Source organism: Schistocerca americana, chromosome 4, assembly GCF_021461395.2.
Source record: "Schistocerca americana isolate TAMUIC-IGC-003095 chromosome 4, iqSchAmer2.1, whole genome shotgun sequence".
In the NCBI taxonomy this organism is placed as follows: domain Eukaryota; kingdom Metazoa; phylum Arthropoda; class Insecta; order Orthoptera; family Acrididae; genus Schistocerca; species Schistocerca americana.
Window position 1 is genome coordinate 403,428,764 of NC_060122.1, and position 18,150 is coordinate 403,446,913.

Sequence of the window (18,150 nt, forward strand, 5' to 3'; positions counted from 1 at the left end):
GGACGTGTACGGGTATGCAGACAACCTCATGAATCGATGAACCCTTCATGCCAGCAAGGGGACAGTTCAAAGTGGTGGAGGCTCTGTAATGGTGTGGGGCATGTGCAGTTGGGGTGATAAGGGACCCCTGATGCTTCCAGATACTATTCTGACAGGTGACACATATGTAAACATCCTGTCTGATCACCTGCGTCCATTCGTGTCCATTGTGCATTCCGGCGGACTTGGGTAATTCCAGCAGGACAATGCGGCACCACGTCCAGAATTGCTGCAGAGTGGCTCTTCTGAGTTCATACGCTTCCGCTGGCCACCAAACTTCCTGGACATGAACATTATTGAGCATATCTGCGATGCCTTGCAACGTGCTGTTCAGAAGAGATCTCCACCCCATCGTACTCTTACGCATTTATGGACAGCCCTGTAGTATTCATGATTTCAGTTCCCTCCAGCACTACTTCAGACATTAGTCGAGTCCATGCCACGTCATGTTGCCGCACTTCTGCGTGGTCGCGGGGGCCCTACATGATATTAGGCAGATGCGCCACCAGTTCCTTTGGATCTTCAATGTATATAGGAAAAAGTCGCTCATCAGAATGTTGTGGGAGGATATATCGTCAGTGAATTCTCGCTCGCGGAGTTACGATCTCGATGTGACGGTGTTTGCAATGTTATACAGGTGCCATAATGAGAAACGTGTTGTTTTCTTTAAACTCGAAAGTTAGCTGGGTCATTTTAATTAATATGAATTTAATTAAATTATTGTTGTTTGCTAATGAAATTCAGGTGCATTATCATTTAGCAGTGGGAACAGCTATCAATTCAATAGTTGTACAATTGTATTGGAATCTATCTGATCGTAGAGTTGATTGTTTGCTCTTTCGTGTGTTGAGTGTGGCAGATAGTTTGCACTAGCGACTGCTGAACACCCGTCGACTCCCACGTATGCACAAGAGAAGTAATAGACAACATGAAAATGGTTCATGTTTACAGGGACCGTCTTCTTTATAGACAAACGCCTATGGGTGCAGGAAAACCCTCAGCTCCGACAGTTGAGACTGTGCCGGGGCATGGAACTTATGGGGCAAAAAGGACGTGGCTAATTTGTACGTCCCAAAAGGCGAGCCCCAACAGCGTCTCCTCCCACGAGCTATGCGCCGGCGGTGTTTGCTGTAGCCGTAGGCTTAGTAGAGCGTGGCACCAGTCACTTTGTAAAGCATCTTCACATTAACTCCATCGTCCCATAAACCCCTACTGTGGGCAGAAGGTGGAGGAACCAACTTCTGATCCTTCAGACATGCTTGGGCGTTTGCACAATTCGCCCAACAACAGCCGTCCAGCTCATTCCGTTCTTCCGATACCGACCAACAGCTGACGCCTCATCACCGTTGACGGGAGTATGTTGCCAAGGGCATTAACCGCCGTGAAGTAGTAGAGTGTATTGTTCATCACTTTGAACAGCACTTAGCAATGTCTCCAGATTTCGTTTGCTTGAAGATTAAGGGTATTTCGTGACACGAGGGCAGAGCATCAGCATCAGCCATGTGGTAAGATTCATCGAAATCTCCTCCCCCCTCCCCCCCCTTTACCACCATGATCTGCTGCTACTCATGATTCAGAATTCTCGCTAGGATTTGTTCTTAGTTGTGTGTGTGTGTGTGTGTGTGTGTGTGTGTGTGTGTGTCTGTAGCTAAGGTTAAATAGTAATCTTCCATTTTGATTTCCGAATATACCTCTGTTTTTATTACTTCTAAATCTTTTTCTTATCAGAGTTGCCTTTTCCTAGTATCGAAACTAATCCATGCCCGCTCCCCACCCCTCCCCCTCACCCTGCTAGCACTGACTAATAAAAATAGGTTGCACACACACGCACACACACACACACACACACACACACACACACATACAGACAGAAACACACACACACAGAAACACACACATACACACAAACAAACACACACACACACACACACACACACACACACACACACACACATACACACAGAAACACACACACACAACAAAACAGAACAAAATCCAACCTCCTAAACCCCCACCCCTTTTTTAACCAATCCCAACGCACCCGTACCACACCTACACACGACACCCAAAGAGAAATAAAACAAACAAAAACTAAAACCATTCATAAATTATAAAAAAACGAGTTCTCAGAAAACAAAATAACTCCTCAAAAATATAGAGCTGAAAGATAACAAAAATAATACGAAAGTAAAACCATCGCCCTGGCGACCAACCAAGATTTTTCGTCCAGGTTCCCCGTCAGATAGATCGTCAAATATTGTGGCCACAAAAAAGGTGTGTGACTTCCTATGGGACCCAACTTCGCTGAGGTCTTCGGTTTCTAAATTACACGCTCCTTGAACTAACTTACGCTAAGGACAACACAAGCACCCGTGCCCGAGGTAGGACTCGAACCTCCGGCAGGAGCGGACCCGCGATTCGTGACACGGCGCCTCTAAACCGCGTGGCCACTGTGCGTGCCAAATATTGTCACGACGACGCCGCCACATATACAAGTCCTTGAACTGAGTAGTGAACTTCTTATTCTATTCTCATTACGCACTTGAGAACTGACGTAGTCGGCAGTCAAACCGAACCGCTGCAAAAATCTTATCGTCGTCATCATGTAATCACCCAGTGCCACCCCGAGCGAATAACTACGAAGAACTACTAAATTTTTCTGTCACACCCATCTCTAACAAAAAAACACTATTACATCTCGATCCACAAAAACACACAACACTAATCCTAACTAACATCAATGGGAACGCATAAGCCTCGCAAAAATAAATCAGCGTAACATACTGGTGGCGCAACACACTTTTCCAACGACTACTCCACAGAATGATAACACAAAGTAAGATAACCGAATACAAACATAACAGAAAAATCTTCAAACACGAACGTCCACCACATGAGCGCGCCATCAAATACTACAACACACCATCTAAAATCACCATTTGACTCAAAAGCACCAAGCCACAATGACATCATACGACACAGCATATTTACGTCACTGGTCAAAGCAAACGAGTCAAATGGTATCGCACGCTTCCCTTCATCCCCGGCATTTGACACTGTTGGGTACCGGATGAGGGAACAAAATCCCGGCGGCCTGGTAATATTAACCCTCCCCCCAGCTCCAAAACAGGAGCAAGATCTCTTCATTTAAGTCGCTTGGGATTACTGTAATTGTGCCAAACGGTTACGGTGTTGTGGCACAAATTTCCACGAACCGAATCTGCTGACCTGTTGGTGAGAAACGACATCAGTACTGAGACAGTCCTTCTCTCCCCTCGCTGCCCGTTCAGTGTAGTCGGCCGGTATGGCCGTGCGGTTCTAGGCGCTTCAGTCTGCAACCGCGTGACCACTACGGTTGCAGGTTCGAATCCTGCCTCGGGCTTGGATGTGTGTGATGTCCTTAGGTTGGTTAGGTTTAAATAGTTCTAAGTTCTAGGGGACTGATGACCACAGATGTTAAGTGCCATAGTGCTCAGAGCCTTTTGAACCAACCTTCAGTGTACAAATCAAATATTAGTGGCGACTGTTACGAACTCTGCGTTACAATGAGGTGATAAAACTAACCGAATAGCGATATGCGGTAGTATCGCATACACAAGGTATAAAAGGGCGGTGCATTGGTGTAGCTGCCATTTGTACTCAAGTGATTCATGTGAAAAGGTTTCCCACATGATTATGACCGCACAAGAGGAATAAACAACTTTGAACGCGGAATGGTAGTTGCAGCTACATGCATGGAACATTCTATTCCGGAAATCGTTCGGGAGTTCAATATTCCAAAATTCACAGTGACAAGACTGTGTCTAGAATACCACATTTCAGGCATTACCTCTCCCCACGGACAACGCAGTGGTAGAAGGCCTTCGCTTAAAAAAAGACTGTAGCGGCGTTTGCGTAGAGTTGTCATTGGTAACAGACAAGTAACACTGCATGAAAAAACCGCATAAATCAATGTGGGGCATACGACGAACGTATCCGTTAGGACAATGCGGCAAAATCTGACGGTAATGGGATATGCCAGCAGACAACTTACGCGATTGCCTTTGATAACAGCATGACATCGCCTGCAGTGCCTCTCCCAGGCTCGTGGCTATATCGTTTGGACCACAGACAAAAGAAAAGCCGCGGCCCGGTCAGATGAGTCCCTATTTCAGCTGGTAAGAGCTAATGTTGGGGTTCGAGTGAGGCGCAGACACACGGAGCCATGAAGATCGTCAGCAAAGCACTTTGCAGACTGATGGTGGGTCGATAATGCTGTGGCTGGTCGAGAAAGCCGAGCGGTTCTAGGCGCTACAGTCTGGAACCGCTGACCGCTACGGTCGCAGGTTCGAATCCTGCCTCGGGCATGGATGTGTGTGATGTCCTTAGGTTAGTTAGGTTTAAGTAGTTCTAAGTTCTAGGGGACTGATCAGATTTTAAGTCCCATAGAGCTCAGAGCCATTTGAACCATTTGATAATGCTGTGGGCCGTGTTTACATGGAATTGACTGGTCCTCTGATCCAACTAAACCGATCATTGACGGGACAGGCTTACGTTCGGCTACTTGGAGACCACTGGCATTCATTCATGGACCTCATATTCTAGATCAACGACGCGCCATGTTACCGGGCCACCATTTCTTGCAACTGGTCTGAATAACGTTCTGAACAGTTCGACTAAATGATTTGGCCACCCAGACAGCACGAACTGAAAATCGTCGAACATGTATGGGACATAATAGTGGTCAGTTCGTCCACAAAATCCTGCACTGGCAACACTCCCGCAATTATGGGTGGCTATAAAGGCCACATGGCTCAATATTTCCTTAGTTGACTTCCGAAGACTTGTTGAGTCCATGCGACGTCGAGTTGCTGCACTATTCCGACACGATATCAGGAGGCGTCTCAAGACTTTTATCACCTCAGTGAACATCTTACCTGATTTTGGCCTCTCGCATTGTTCTGATAATTCAAGTTCTGATAATTCAAGAACTTAAGAAGTCAGAAAGGGCCCAGTTACTGAGTATCTTATCAATTGTCTGTTTAGTAATTGTTTGAAAAAAAGTGGTGTATCATCTCCCAGGCCACTGATCGTTCCTGCTGTGCACGAAACGCGAGATTTGACAGTAAGGAATTACAGGAAGATATGGTCACGAGTCCTTGGCGAACCGGGTCAGACTCTGAGGCTGCAGTTTGCGTGCTCTGGAACAATGGCCGGAAGAGACGGTGGCCGCTAGAAAGTGTGCTCGGCTGCCGGTCGGCCCCCCGACTTTTCAGGCGCCGCGATCGAGCGGACGGTAAGTCAAGCGGCCGCCTCGCCGGCCACTGACGCTAACTGCCCAGTTCCCAGGCCCCGGGCCGGCCGCTCGCAACTCACGGAGCCGCAGCATCCTCCGGCGCTGTTGTCTTCAGACGTCATCCACTACAACGTCGTTTACAAATTTCGTTCGCCTCTGCATCCTACAGTGACGACGTACCACTACATACAGTTTAATCATGTGCTGTATAAGTATGTTGTGTCTGTCATTACAGCCAACAGTCATTTATATTCACTTTTAGGTACTGGTCACTTAGAGAGCTCTAGATATACAGGTGTAAACCGTAATTGTTTACAAAGTACCACGGAGTACTAGATCCCTCCACTATCCTTCACACCTACAAAACCTTGACCTGACCCATCCTCTCCTATGCAAATGTTGCATGGACATCTGTCCCGCTCCTCTCTCCCAAAGTTCTATAAGTGTTTCCAAATCCTCGAACACCATGCACTCAGTATCCCTTTCGGCATCCTTCCCCCATGTGGTCCCTCTATCACCTCAAATTCCCAACACTTCTCACCCACATCGAACACCTCCATGTCTCCTACACTGTCCACAAACTGGATTGCAATAACCCCTCTGACCACCAACCCTGGTATGCTGCTGTGCCTTTATAAACACAACCGACTGTCCCTATGCGTACACATACTTCATGTCCTATGCCAACGCAAATTCAACCGACTCCCTCTCCCAGACAAGTAACTCCGCTCCGATATCTATACATCCTAGCAGCTTTAGCTACTTTCTGTTCCACATCAGGGCTCCTACTTCTGTCCCCCCTCTCCATTTCACTCCATCCTTTCATCTCCTGAGACCATAGCCCCGCCCATTCACCAGACTCATCCTCCCTTTCCTTCTTCCCAAAATCCACCCTAACATCTTTCCACAGGCACCACCCAGCAGCTTAAAAATTTACAGCCACAATCATCCCCTCTATAGCACGGCGAACGTTTTATAAACTCGCAACCTTTTATCAAGCGCAAGCTCTTCAGCTTTTCAGTGACAGCGCAATCTCCTTTTTTAATTAGTCACCATTTTGAGTATGTATTTTGTCTTTTTATTTTGACCCGTCAGACTTTTACTTCTTTTCTGAGTTTTTAAACGAAGGAAACAACTTTGCATATTATAAATAGCATCTTATAGCCATTTTATTAAATTTAAAGAATCTTTTTAAATTTTTCATCCACAATTTTTAAAATATTAAATTTTCACCCTGCAGCGGAGTGTGGGCTGATATGAAACTTCGTGGCAGATTGAAACTGTTCGCCGGACCGAGATTTAAAGTCCATTTTGCTGACAAGTGGTCCTTTAATTTGCCAGCAAGTTTCATCCTTAAATGTTGTTTCTATTCATTCATCTACTGTACAATCTCTTACATCAACAGCGGAACGCTATTCCGATGGCAGCTCAAGCCCCTCCCACATGACACGAGTGAGGAAAAAAAAAATACTACCGAAGTGGTCTACGGGAACTTGAGGCTAACAATTTGATATAAGACACTTGTGGTCCATCAAGCTAGGCAACAGGCGCTAAATTTTTAAATATCATCTTGCCTTCTAACGTCACCGGCTTTAGTTAAGTTGAGTAAGTTAACCATTCGTGTGAAGATAATGAAAGGAAAAGACTTTTGAACATGTTACGTAAGCCGGCAGGAGTGGCCGAGAGGTTCTAGGCGCTTCAATCTGGAACCGCCCGACCGCTGCGGTCGCAGGTTCCAATCCTGCCTCGGGTATGGATGTGTGTGATGTCCTTAGGTTAGTTAGGTTTAAGTAGTTATAAGTTCTAGGGACTGATGACCTCAGATGTAAAGTCCCATAGTGCTCAGAGCCATTTCAACAAGTATTTGACCGGCAAGGGGATGAGAGTTGGTGGTGAAACGTTCCTGCTCACCAGACTTGGCGCCAGTGTCTTGATTTAAATCCAAACGTGTCCATAGCGCCTCATGAAGCAAGGACATATGACACTGTCGATGATGATCCGTCCGTCGGATGGGGACATTTAGTTCGGCAGCCTCCCTGGTGCTATTCGGAACGAGTAGGCTGTGTGCCCGCACTGGGTTTCACACTCCATCATCATCATCATCATCACCATCATCATCATCATCCAACACGAATATTGAACCACACACACACACAAATAGACACAATCATATAATACATACACTTAGTATTACAAATATTGTAACGGAGCATGATGGGAAAAAAAGAAGAAGAAAAAATGACCTACTTGACGTGGATATCCAAACAGTCTATGTAGCAGAGTGACCTCACAGAGAAGGGAGCATAATGCCAATTCTTTGACCAGGCACAGCGAAGTAACGATGTGTAATTTGAACACAAGTGTGGTTTAACAGCACAAAGACGCTGCAGAAATAACGAAACTGAAAGCCTGAAGGAAAGCTGTGACAGCACGACACGGTGCAGTGCACTGATGAGTTCAGAAAACTAGAGCATATTCGGTCATTCTTGCCACATGATGATGTCATTTGCGTTGGATAACACCTTTACAAAGGATGTAAAGATAAGGAAACGTGAGCGGACAACCCAGAGCAGTAATGCCATTTGTGGTTTGATTACATTTATTCAAATAACAACAAACAATATTAAACAGAGTAATGATCAGACTCCCTGTTAACAAACAACAACCAACGGGAAAATATGTCAAAAATATATAACGGAGGTGTATATACAATAAAGAACAGTAGCATTCCACATTAAGAAAACGGTAAAAATGATGCCTCAGGTATAATTCCCACATTCAGTCTACACTCGACGATGCTACGTTGCTAATCGCAGAAACTGCTGTAATTTAGCCGGCCGCGGTGGTCTAGCGGTTCTAGGCGCTCAGTCCGGAACCGCGCGACTGCTACGGTCGCAGGTTCGAATCCTGCCTCGGGCATGGATGTGTGTGATGTCCTTAGGTTAGTTAGGTTGAAGTAGTTCTAAGTTCTAGGGGACTGATGACCTCAGATGTTAAGTCCCATAGTGCTCAGAGCCATTTTTGCTATAATTTATAGTACCCAGCAATTTATAGTATCCAGTTATTTCATTAAAGGAAAAAAATTATTTCATAGTGTCATTAACGGTTGCTTATACCGAGAAAAGAATCGAATATGCTGGCAAAGCAAGATATTCCCCCCCCCCCTCCTCTTTTTGGAAGTTTTTTTTAAATAAATAACACTGAAGTGCCTCTAGAGGATATAAGGTGAAAGCAGTAAACTGGCAGTTCAGTAAGAGCCATTTAAACGAAACACTTTCAAATAAGCTATGCAGGACATTTACTTAAATCTAAAACTGTACTAATCAAGGTATTGTGAGGGAGAGGGTACAATTTTGAGTAACAATACAGGACGTTAAACACACAACAGAACTTAAGTTGCTTGTTCCAACAGACGGCCTGAATTACTGTGCTTACGCCAGCCCCTCACGCCATGACAGAAGTTAAGCAACAAGGCGGCTCGTAACATCAGCAGGCGCCCCCCCCCCCCCCCCCCCCCCCCCGCCACGCCTGTGACACCCAGAGACGTCGGTTGCAAGCTGAGACAAGTTAATGGTGTTAACAAAAGACACTAAATAAGTGATGGCCAAAAAAGTGCTTAACAATTGTAAACGAAGCCCTTACGATAACATACCAAAGAGTAGCAACCTAGCCGGCCGGAGTGGCCGTGCTGTTCTAGGCGCTACAGTCTGGAACCGAGCGACCGCTACGGGCGCAGGTTCGAATCCTGCCTCGGGCATGGATGTGTGTGATGTCCTTATGTTAGTTAGGTTTAATTAGTTCTAAATTCTAGGCGACTGATGACCTCAGAAGTAAAGTCGCATAGTGCTCAGACCCATTCGAACCAGTAGCAACTTATCTTTAACTCTCGTCACACAGGAAGAAACTGAGCCGGCCGGAGTGGCCGTGCGGTTCTAGGCGCTACAGTCTGGAACTGAGCGACCGCTACGGCCGCAGGTTCGAATCCTGCCTCGGGCATGGTTGTGTGTGATGTCCTTATGTTAGTTAGGTTTAATTAGTTCTAAGTTCTAGGCGACTGATGACCTCAGAAGTAAAGCCGCATAGTGCTCAGACCCATTCGAACCAGTAGCAACTTATCTTTAACTCTCGTCACACAGGAAGAAACTGAGCAGGCCGGTGTGGCCGTGCGGTTCTAGGCGCTTCAGTCTGGAACCGCGTGACTGCTACGGTCGCAGGTTCGAATCCTGCCTCGGGCATGGATGTGTGTGGTCTCCTTAGGTTAGTTAGGTTTAAGTAGTTCTAAGTTCTAGAGGACTGATGACTGTAGATGTTAAGTCCCATAGTGCTCAGAGACATTTGAACCATTTGAAGAAACTGAGACCAGGCAAAGTCAGAAGGTTTCGTAGGACGACCACTGTGCATCGTAGCTGCAAAAGGCGAAGGCAAGTTGAATATTGTCAGGACAGCATTAAATACCAGTCGCACCCAGCACTGAATCGCCTGAATCACATACCAGCAGGCTCCCCAGAGGCCTAGCCGACGGCACCTGGCGAGCTTCAAACTACGATCATCCCGAGGGAGCACAGTGGCTGCCGCCCACAGACCTGTATCTAAGAGCAGACACCGGCATCGCTGACCATCTCTCGCTGAGGGAATATCTTGTGCAGAGCTGGTGGGTGCTGTTTCTTGGGCGCCATCTACGTCAAAGAGAGCGTTCTGGTAATCTACTGTCTGTGCAGCTGGCCACATTGCGGACTTGGGGCATTTGTGTGTGGGCGGAAGTGGTCGACCATAACGTTGAATGCCCTCACGTTCCTATGCTGTCCAACGTCAGGCCTCTGTCGCAGCGGAATGCCCCACAAATCAAGACTCGTATTCGATCAGGAGACCAAATGGAGACCCATATTTTCAAACTCTGTCAGGTGTTGATAAATCTGCCTCAGGCTGTGTCCTTCGCGGTGAACACTGAACATCGGTCGCCATTCACTCTCCTTGTACACCCTAACGGGGCTGGTAATGACACTAATGCCCTCTGGTGGCGGTTTTAGTGTCACAGAGCGTTGCAGCTGTAATCATTTACACAGCCACCAACGGTTTAAACGTGTACGAAACTACACTGAATCACACTATGTCTTTTGAATGCTTCAGTTTCTGTCAGGTAGCGTATTTATGCAGATGAAAGTGTAGGTAGAGGTGAAGAGCTGCTTGGAGAAGTCATATGGGTACATCTACATCTACATTTACACTTATACTCCGCAAGCCACCCAAAGATGTGTGGCGGAGGGCATTTTACGTGCCACTGTCATTACCTCCCTTTCCTGTTCCAGTCGCGTATGGTTCGCGGGAAGAACGACTGTCTGAAAGCCTCCGTGCGCGCTCTAATCTCTCTAATTTTACATTCGTGATCTCCTCGGGACGTATAAGTAGGGGGAAGCAATATATTCGATACCTCATCCAGAAACGCACCCTCTCGAAACCTGGCGAGCAATCTACACCGCGATGCAGAGCGCCTCTCTTGCAGAGTCTGCCACTTGAGTTTATTAAACATCTCCGTAACGCTATCACGGTTACCAAATAACCCTGTGACGAAACGCGCCGGTCTTCTTTGGATCTTCTCTATCTCCTCCGTCAAACCGATCTGGTACGGATCCCACACTGAAGAGCAATACTCAAGTACAGGTCGAACGAGAGTTTTGTAAGCCACCTCCTTTGTTGATGGACTACATTTTCTAAGCACTCTCCCAATGAATCTCAAGCTGGTACCCGCCTTACCAACAATTAATTTTATATGATCATTCCACTTCAAATCGTTCCGCACGCATACTCCCAGATATTTTACAGAAGTAACTGCTACCAGTGTTTGTTCCGCTATCATATAATCATACAATAAAGGATCCTTCTTTCTATGTATTCGCAATACATTACATTTGTCTATGTTAAGGGACAGTTGCCACTCCCTGCACCAGGTGCCTATCCACTGCAGATCTTCCTGCATTTCGCTACAATTTTCTAATGCTGCAACTTCTCTGTATACTACAGCATCATCCGCGAAAAGGCGATGTTGGTATCGGAAAACTTGTTACACGCTTATGGAGGAGCATAGACAGTCAGTTTATTCCCTCGCTCAATTCAGGAATGGAAAGGGCAAAAAATAGATAATATTGGTATGAAGTACTCTGTTCGCTCATTGTGTAGTAGCTTTCGGAGGACATAGAGAGTGAACTAAAAATCCACTGACAAACTTTCAGAGGTGATAGTATGGAGTAAACGAGAAAAAAACTGGGACTCTACTCTGCCTACCTACACGTGTTCAGGACATGAGATGTGTTTCAAACCAGCAAATATAAACAAGTGCTCACAGTCCTGGAGGTATGCACTTCAGAGCCCAGTTTAATGAACATTTTATTCCTGTTTTCGCGGTTTTGTCGGTGGCGTTTTGCTCCACCCTTGAGGAAGATGTAGTTGAATACAATAGGTTATAATACGAATGCGTGTATTACGTTTACACATTGCAGAGAACTATGAAACCAGACAGCTCTCTTCCACGCGATAACAAACGATAATGGCATCAGAATTAGCTCACAGAAATAAAATGATTATCAACTTGCCCCCCTTCTTGCAGCGGTGTACCGTAGGTCTCTAGAAGAGCATACCGTTCCAAAAGATTGGAAAAGGGCACAGGTCATCCCCGTTTTCAAGAAGGGACGTCGAACAGATGTGCCGTACTATAGACCTATATCTCTAACGTCGATCAGTTGTAGAATTTTGGATCACGTGTTATGTTCGAGTATAATTACTTTTCTGGAGACTAGAAATCTACTCTGTAGGAATCAGCATGGGTTTCGAAAAAGAAGATCGTGTGAAACCCAGCTCGCGCTATTCGTCCATAAGACTCAGAGGGCCATAGACACGGGTTCCCAGGTAGATGCCGTGTTTCTTGACTTCCGCAAGGCGTTAGATACAGTTCCCCACAGTCGTTTAATGAACAAAGTAAGAGCATATGGACTATGAGACCAATCGTGTGATTGGATTGAAGAGTTCTTAGATAACAGAACGCTGCATGTCATTCTCAATGGAGAGAAGTCATACGAAGTAAGAGTGATTTCAGGTGTGCCGCAGGGGAGTGTCGTAGGACCGTTGCTATTCACAATATATATATATATATATATATATATATATATATATATATATATATATGCACCATGCTTCAATTTGTTGCAAATCCTCCTGCATTTCACTACAATTTTCCATTGTTACAACCTCACGATATACTACAGCATCACCTGCAAAAAGACTCAGTGAACTTCCGATGTATATCTCGCGAAGAGACCATGAGGATGAAATCAGAGAGATTAGAGCCCACACAGAAGCATACCGACAATCTTTCTTTCCACGAAGATTAAGAGACTGGAATAGAAGGGAGAACCGATAGAGGTACTCAAGGTACCCTCCGCCTCACACCGTCAGGTGGCTTGCGGAGTATGGGTGTAGATGCAGATGTAGATAGGTTAGCTGTCTGCTCACCATAACTAAGCCATGCGGAGTGGCTGCGCGGTTAGAGGCGCCATGTCACGGATTGCGCAGCCCCTCAGTTTGGACACTTAGGAATTCACACACATTTTAAAATCATAACTGGGCTCTGGCACAGCTGAGCAAAGAATGAAGAAAGAAGTATACATGTTCAGATGTACATTCGTATCTTAATAACCTATTGCTTAATGAATACAACCAGGCTGCTACAAAATGATCTGTGTTGCAACTTCCTTTCATAATGCAGACAAGATCTCAAATTAGTAAGAACAAATTACTATGGAGAGTACGAAAAGCAAAGTGACCGTGGCAGCCGAATATTAATTAGTCCCTCCCATTTCGCGGCAATTATTGCTTCGCTAATTTATAGCCAGGCACCATTCCGTCTGTCACGTGGCCCGCAGGAGACCATGCGTCTTCTTTGCACAGAAGTATGATTTATATCGGCGGCAGGCGGCAGCGGCAGCAACAGGGACTGCGGCGTCGGCATATCCGACGAGACGGGACGCCTCCTACGCGCCGGTTTCGCGCTGGCACCGCGATACTATTGAGTTATTAAATCTGACCGGTTATAAATTATTTCCCGGCCGGAGAAGCACGTTAGCAATGCGCGAAGCGGCCCAGGTGGACGGAGCCGAAAATAACCGGGGCGCGCGGCGGCAGGCGATCGGCCGTATCGGAATCCGGACGCGTCTGACGGCCGGCGCGTCGCATTCCACGGCGCTAGCACCCCGTCGAGATCTGTCGGCCGAGCGCCCCCTCTCATTACAGTCGCCTTCTGGACGGTGACGGAGGCCTGAGGCTGTCCCTGTCCTGTTGTCGTCCTCGCGACGGATGACATATCTTACTTATTGATTAGCGTTTGTAACATAGACCGCAACTGGAATATTGCATTGAGCACCAAATAGGCATCAGCATAGTACACCGTCACTGCACACATAGGATACTCTGACTGACACACGTACATGCACACATTCACAACGAAGACATACACTAATTTTATATTTTGTCTGGTACAACTGAAGACAATTAATTACACATTCATGAAATACACTGCCGGGAAAAATTTAGTCTATCGGGAAATATGACGTCTATTTTGATCCGACGACGGCATATGCCACCTGTGAACGTACTGATAATGGTTTGAAGGACGTCCGTCAATAGACAACGTTGTGGCGTAGCCATCAGAATGCCATCTGTGACTACCCTTTAATAGGGAATGCTCAGAGTGGTGCAGAGGTGTGAACCAGGCATGTAGCCGAGCCACGGAGATTTGCTCGTGCTTCCTACAGCCAACGTAGCGAGTTTGAAAGGGGTCAAATTGTGGCGAACGGAGTGGCGGAATGGTCCTTTCGGAGAACTGCGACAGGAGTGCTGCGATCAGTGGTCAAGTGAACATTCTCACACCCGTAAACGAAGCTCTGGACATCTACGTAATATAGAAGCCCGCCAGGATAGTCGTATTGTAAGGGCAGCAGTGGCAGGTTGTACAGGTACCATGGAAAAGATAAGAAGGCTTGTGAACACAGACGTATCACCACGAACTGTTGAGAACCAGTTATTAGCAGTGGGACTACGGGTCATCGTATTGTAAGGGCAGCAGAGGCGGATCGCACAGCTTCCTAGCACATGTAAGAGGTTTCTAGAGGACATTGTTCTATGGAGATAAGCAGCGACTAATTTGCTTATAATCAATTATTCAACATGACAGTCACAATCACATTATTTATTTTGCCACCAACCGGTTTCAACCCGCGATGGGGTCATCTTCAGGGCAATTTACACCATTTGGTCGCTCGCTGGAGTACAGGAAGGCTTGATAGTTACCAACCGTGGTAACTATGAAGCCTCCCTGTGCTCCAGCGAACAACCGAATGGTGTAAATTGCCCTGAAGATGACCCCATTGCGGGTTGAAACCGGTTGGCGGCAAAATAAATAATGTGATTGTGACTGAAATTTTGAATAATTGAATTGTTACATTGTGCAACAGCCAAGCTGGTATAACCGAAAGCCCATTTAACAGAACAGCAAAACATGCGCCTCCACAGTAGCAAGGCGCTTGGGGGGGGGGGGGGGTGGCATGGGGGGTGAGCTGGTCTCTCTGCCTGAGAGCACCAGAAAGGAACCAACACAGTACACCGTTACTGCACACACAAGACACTTTGGTTGACACGCGTACATGCACACATTGACAAAGAAGACATACCCTAATTTTATATTTTGTCTCCTGTAACTGATGATAATTACCCAGTCAGTTTTCCGGTGACACCCACACATCTGCGTCATCGTTTGCGATGGTGCCAAGAGCATAGGGACAGGGCTTTGAGGAGTGCAGTCGCATAGTTCAGATTCAGCTTGAGTAGTTATTCTGGACGTACCCTCATTTGGCGAGAGCTGAGAACACGTAATGCAGCGTGGGATATTATCGAACACGATCTTCTTTGGTAGTCCAGGTGTTATAGTATAGGGAGGCGTACTGACGTCCAAAACTCTGAGGTCGGTACTGTCATCTGCCGACATTACTGTGACACTGTTCTCCTTCCCATGCACATCTTTTCCCCGACGGAGACTTCAATTTAACGGATGACAAAGAGCGACCGCATCGAACAGGGCATGTGGAGCAGCTCTTGTAACGCGATGATATTCGGCGTATGGACCGGCCTTCCCCGTTCCCCCGACTTAAATTCCGTCGAGCACTTGTGGGATGCATTTGAGAGCCGTAATGCAGCACGTCTCCATGCACCAACGACCACCCACCACTTCTCAGCAGCGGAGGTGAAGGAATGCAGCGCCCTGCCGCGAGAACTCTTTACCAACTTTGTGGCTAGCATGGGAGCACGTTGCGGAGCATGCATTGCAGTCCATGGTGATAACATACCCTGTTAAAAACACGTGCCGCCTCTTGTGTTCTCCAGGGGGTGATCATAAATCGCTATGGCTTCAGTGTCATTATTGTCTCTGAATAAAAATGTTGTTTCCATTCGTCTCATTGCGTATTTCTCTGAGTTATCTACTGTGCTATAGTGTAGCGTTTCCTTCTATATATGGTCCAAGTTTCACCAAACTATGTTACTTGTCAGTGAAACTTCAAGAGAAAGTTATTTTCCCTCTTAAGTTTTCCACACCAGCGTATTAGCCTTCATTGCCTCGGCCTCCTAAGAGTGCGTTTATCACTGACTTTCAACGAAAACCAGCTTTTGACTGTTGCTTCACTTGCTCGAAGTACGTGTTGATACCATCACATACGGCTTTTCTGTATCTTGGAAGCTGCGTGTTAAATGTCACGTTAAGTTCTTCAACAGTTTTTCTTTCAATTGCTTATCAGCTGGTGTTTTCTATCATTTTCGCAAATATTTTCTGTAACCAGTTTCGAAACGCAGTGTACGTTCTTTGGTTTGTGTCTCTTTTGAAACATTGCGGCGGAAACATGTGTCGCCTTTGGTGACTTCCGCTCGCTCATCCAGTCACGTACCTATCGGGTAGCTGGGTGATGCTGGTGAACAGGTTTAAACACACTTTGTTTCCGGAGTCCTATGTGGGGTAGGCGCAGGTCTGCAGAGGTAGGGGCAGTCGACATTCTTGGTGAGAACGTTCAGTTTATTTGAAGTTGATGGTAATAGGCAAGCTGATGCACTCAGTTACGCTTGTGGTGGTGGTGGTGGTTAGTGTTTAACGTCCCGTCGACAACGAGGTCATTAGAGCCGGAGCGCAAGCTCGGGTTAGGGAAGGATTGGGAAGGAAATCGGCCGTGCCCTTTCAAAGGAACCATCCCGGCATTTGCCTGAAACGATTTAGGGAAATCACGGAAAACCTAAATCAGGATGGCCGGAGACGGGATTGAACCGTCGTCCGCCCGAATGCGAGTCCAGAGTACGCTTGTGATTCTTGTATCTCACGCTTATTTCTCATTAATTTCGCATGGTAAACTTGCGATCGTTTGCTAACGTGAACTGTCCGATAGGCGTGAGGGTTTGTGAAAATTCAAAATCTTTGTGTTTGTCGTCAACCTAAATCTGGGTACGGCGTTGTGACTCGATCTTTTCAAAGTATTATGCATTTAATTTCGTCATCTCTCCTGTACTTTGTCCTCCCCGATACCTGAGTGGTCAGCGTGACAGATTGCCGTCCTATCGAACCGGGTTCGACTCCTGGCTGGATCGGAGATTTTCTCCGCTCAGTGATTGGGTGTTTTGTTGACTTCATTTCATCATTTCATCCCCAAGCGGCGCGCAGGTCGCCCAGTGTGGCGTCGAATGTAATAAGAGCTGTACTAAGGCGGCCGGATCTGCCCCGCAAGGCGCCAAATGCTCATTTCCACTTCTTTTCCTATACTTCAGGTCATTCTAGGAGTCGCGTTCAATAAGTAATAAAACACATTGACTTTTTCGGCCAGTTTCGGCTGAAAAAATGCGGAATTTGTCGTGGGACATAGTGGAAGAATCCCACTTCTGTCCATATAGTTTCATGAAGTTCCAGTAGGGGGCAACAGTATACATAGTCACAAAAATGGCGTCTGTAACGGTGGTGCTTTCCAAGAACAGAGCTGTCTTTTCTTTTGGCGGATATTCAGAGCATCGCATATATTCATAGGCGCTTCCAAAGTGTCTGTGGAGACCTGGCAGTCAGGTAGGGGGGCCTACTCATAGGTGCTTGCAGAATGTCTTCGGAGACTTTGTAAGTAGGCTGTTTAGGTTTTTATGTTGGTAACGCCACGTAGCGCTCTGTATGAAAATCAATGACTGCTGTGTGCAGTCTGTGGCTGTTTTGCATTGTTGGAATATTTGATATTGAAGTGTTGGGCAGTTGGATGTGAACAGCGCGTAGCATTGCGCAGTTAGAGGTGAGCCGCTAGCAGTGGTGGATGTGGGGAGAGAGATGGCGGAGTTTTGAGAGCGGATGATCTGGACGTGTGTCCAACAGAAAGAGTAAATTTGTAAGACTGGATGTCATGAACTGATATATATATATATATATATATATATATATATATATATATATATATATATATATATATATATATATATATATATATTGACTTTTGAACGCTATAAAGGTAACTACATTGTTTGTTCTCTATCAAAATCTTTCATTTGCTAAGAATGCCTATGAGCAGTTAGTGCCTTCAGTAGTTAGAATCTTTTATTTAGTTGGCAGTATTGGCGCTCGCTGTATTGCAGTAGTTCGAGTAACGAAGATTTTTGTGAGGTAAGTGATTCATGAAAGGTATAGGTTATTGTTAGTCAGGGCCATTCTTTTCTAGGAATTATTGAAAGTCAGATTGCGTTGCGCTAAAAACATTGCGTGTCAGTTTAGTGATGATCAGAGT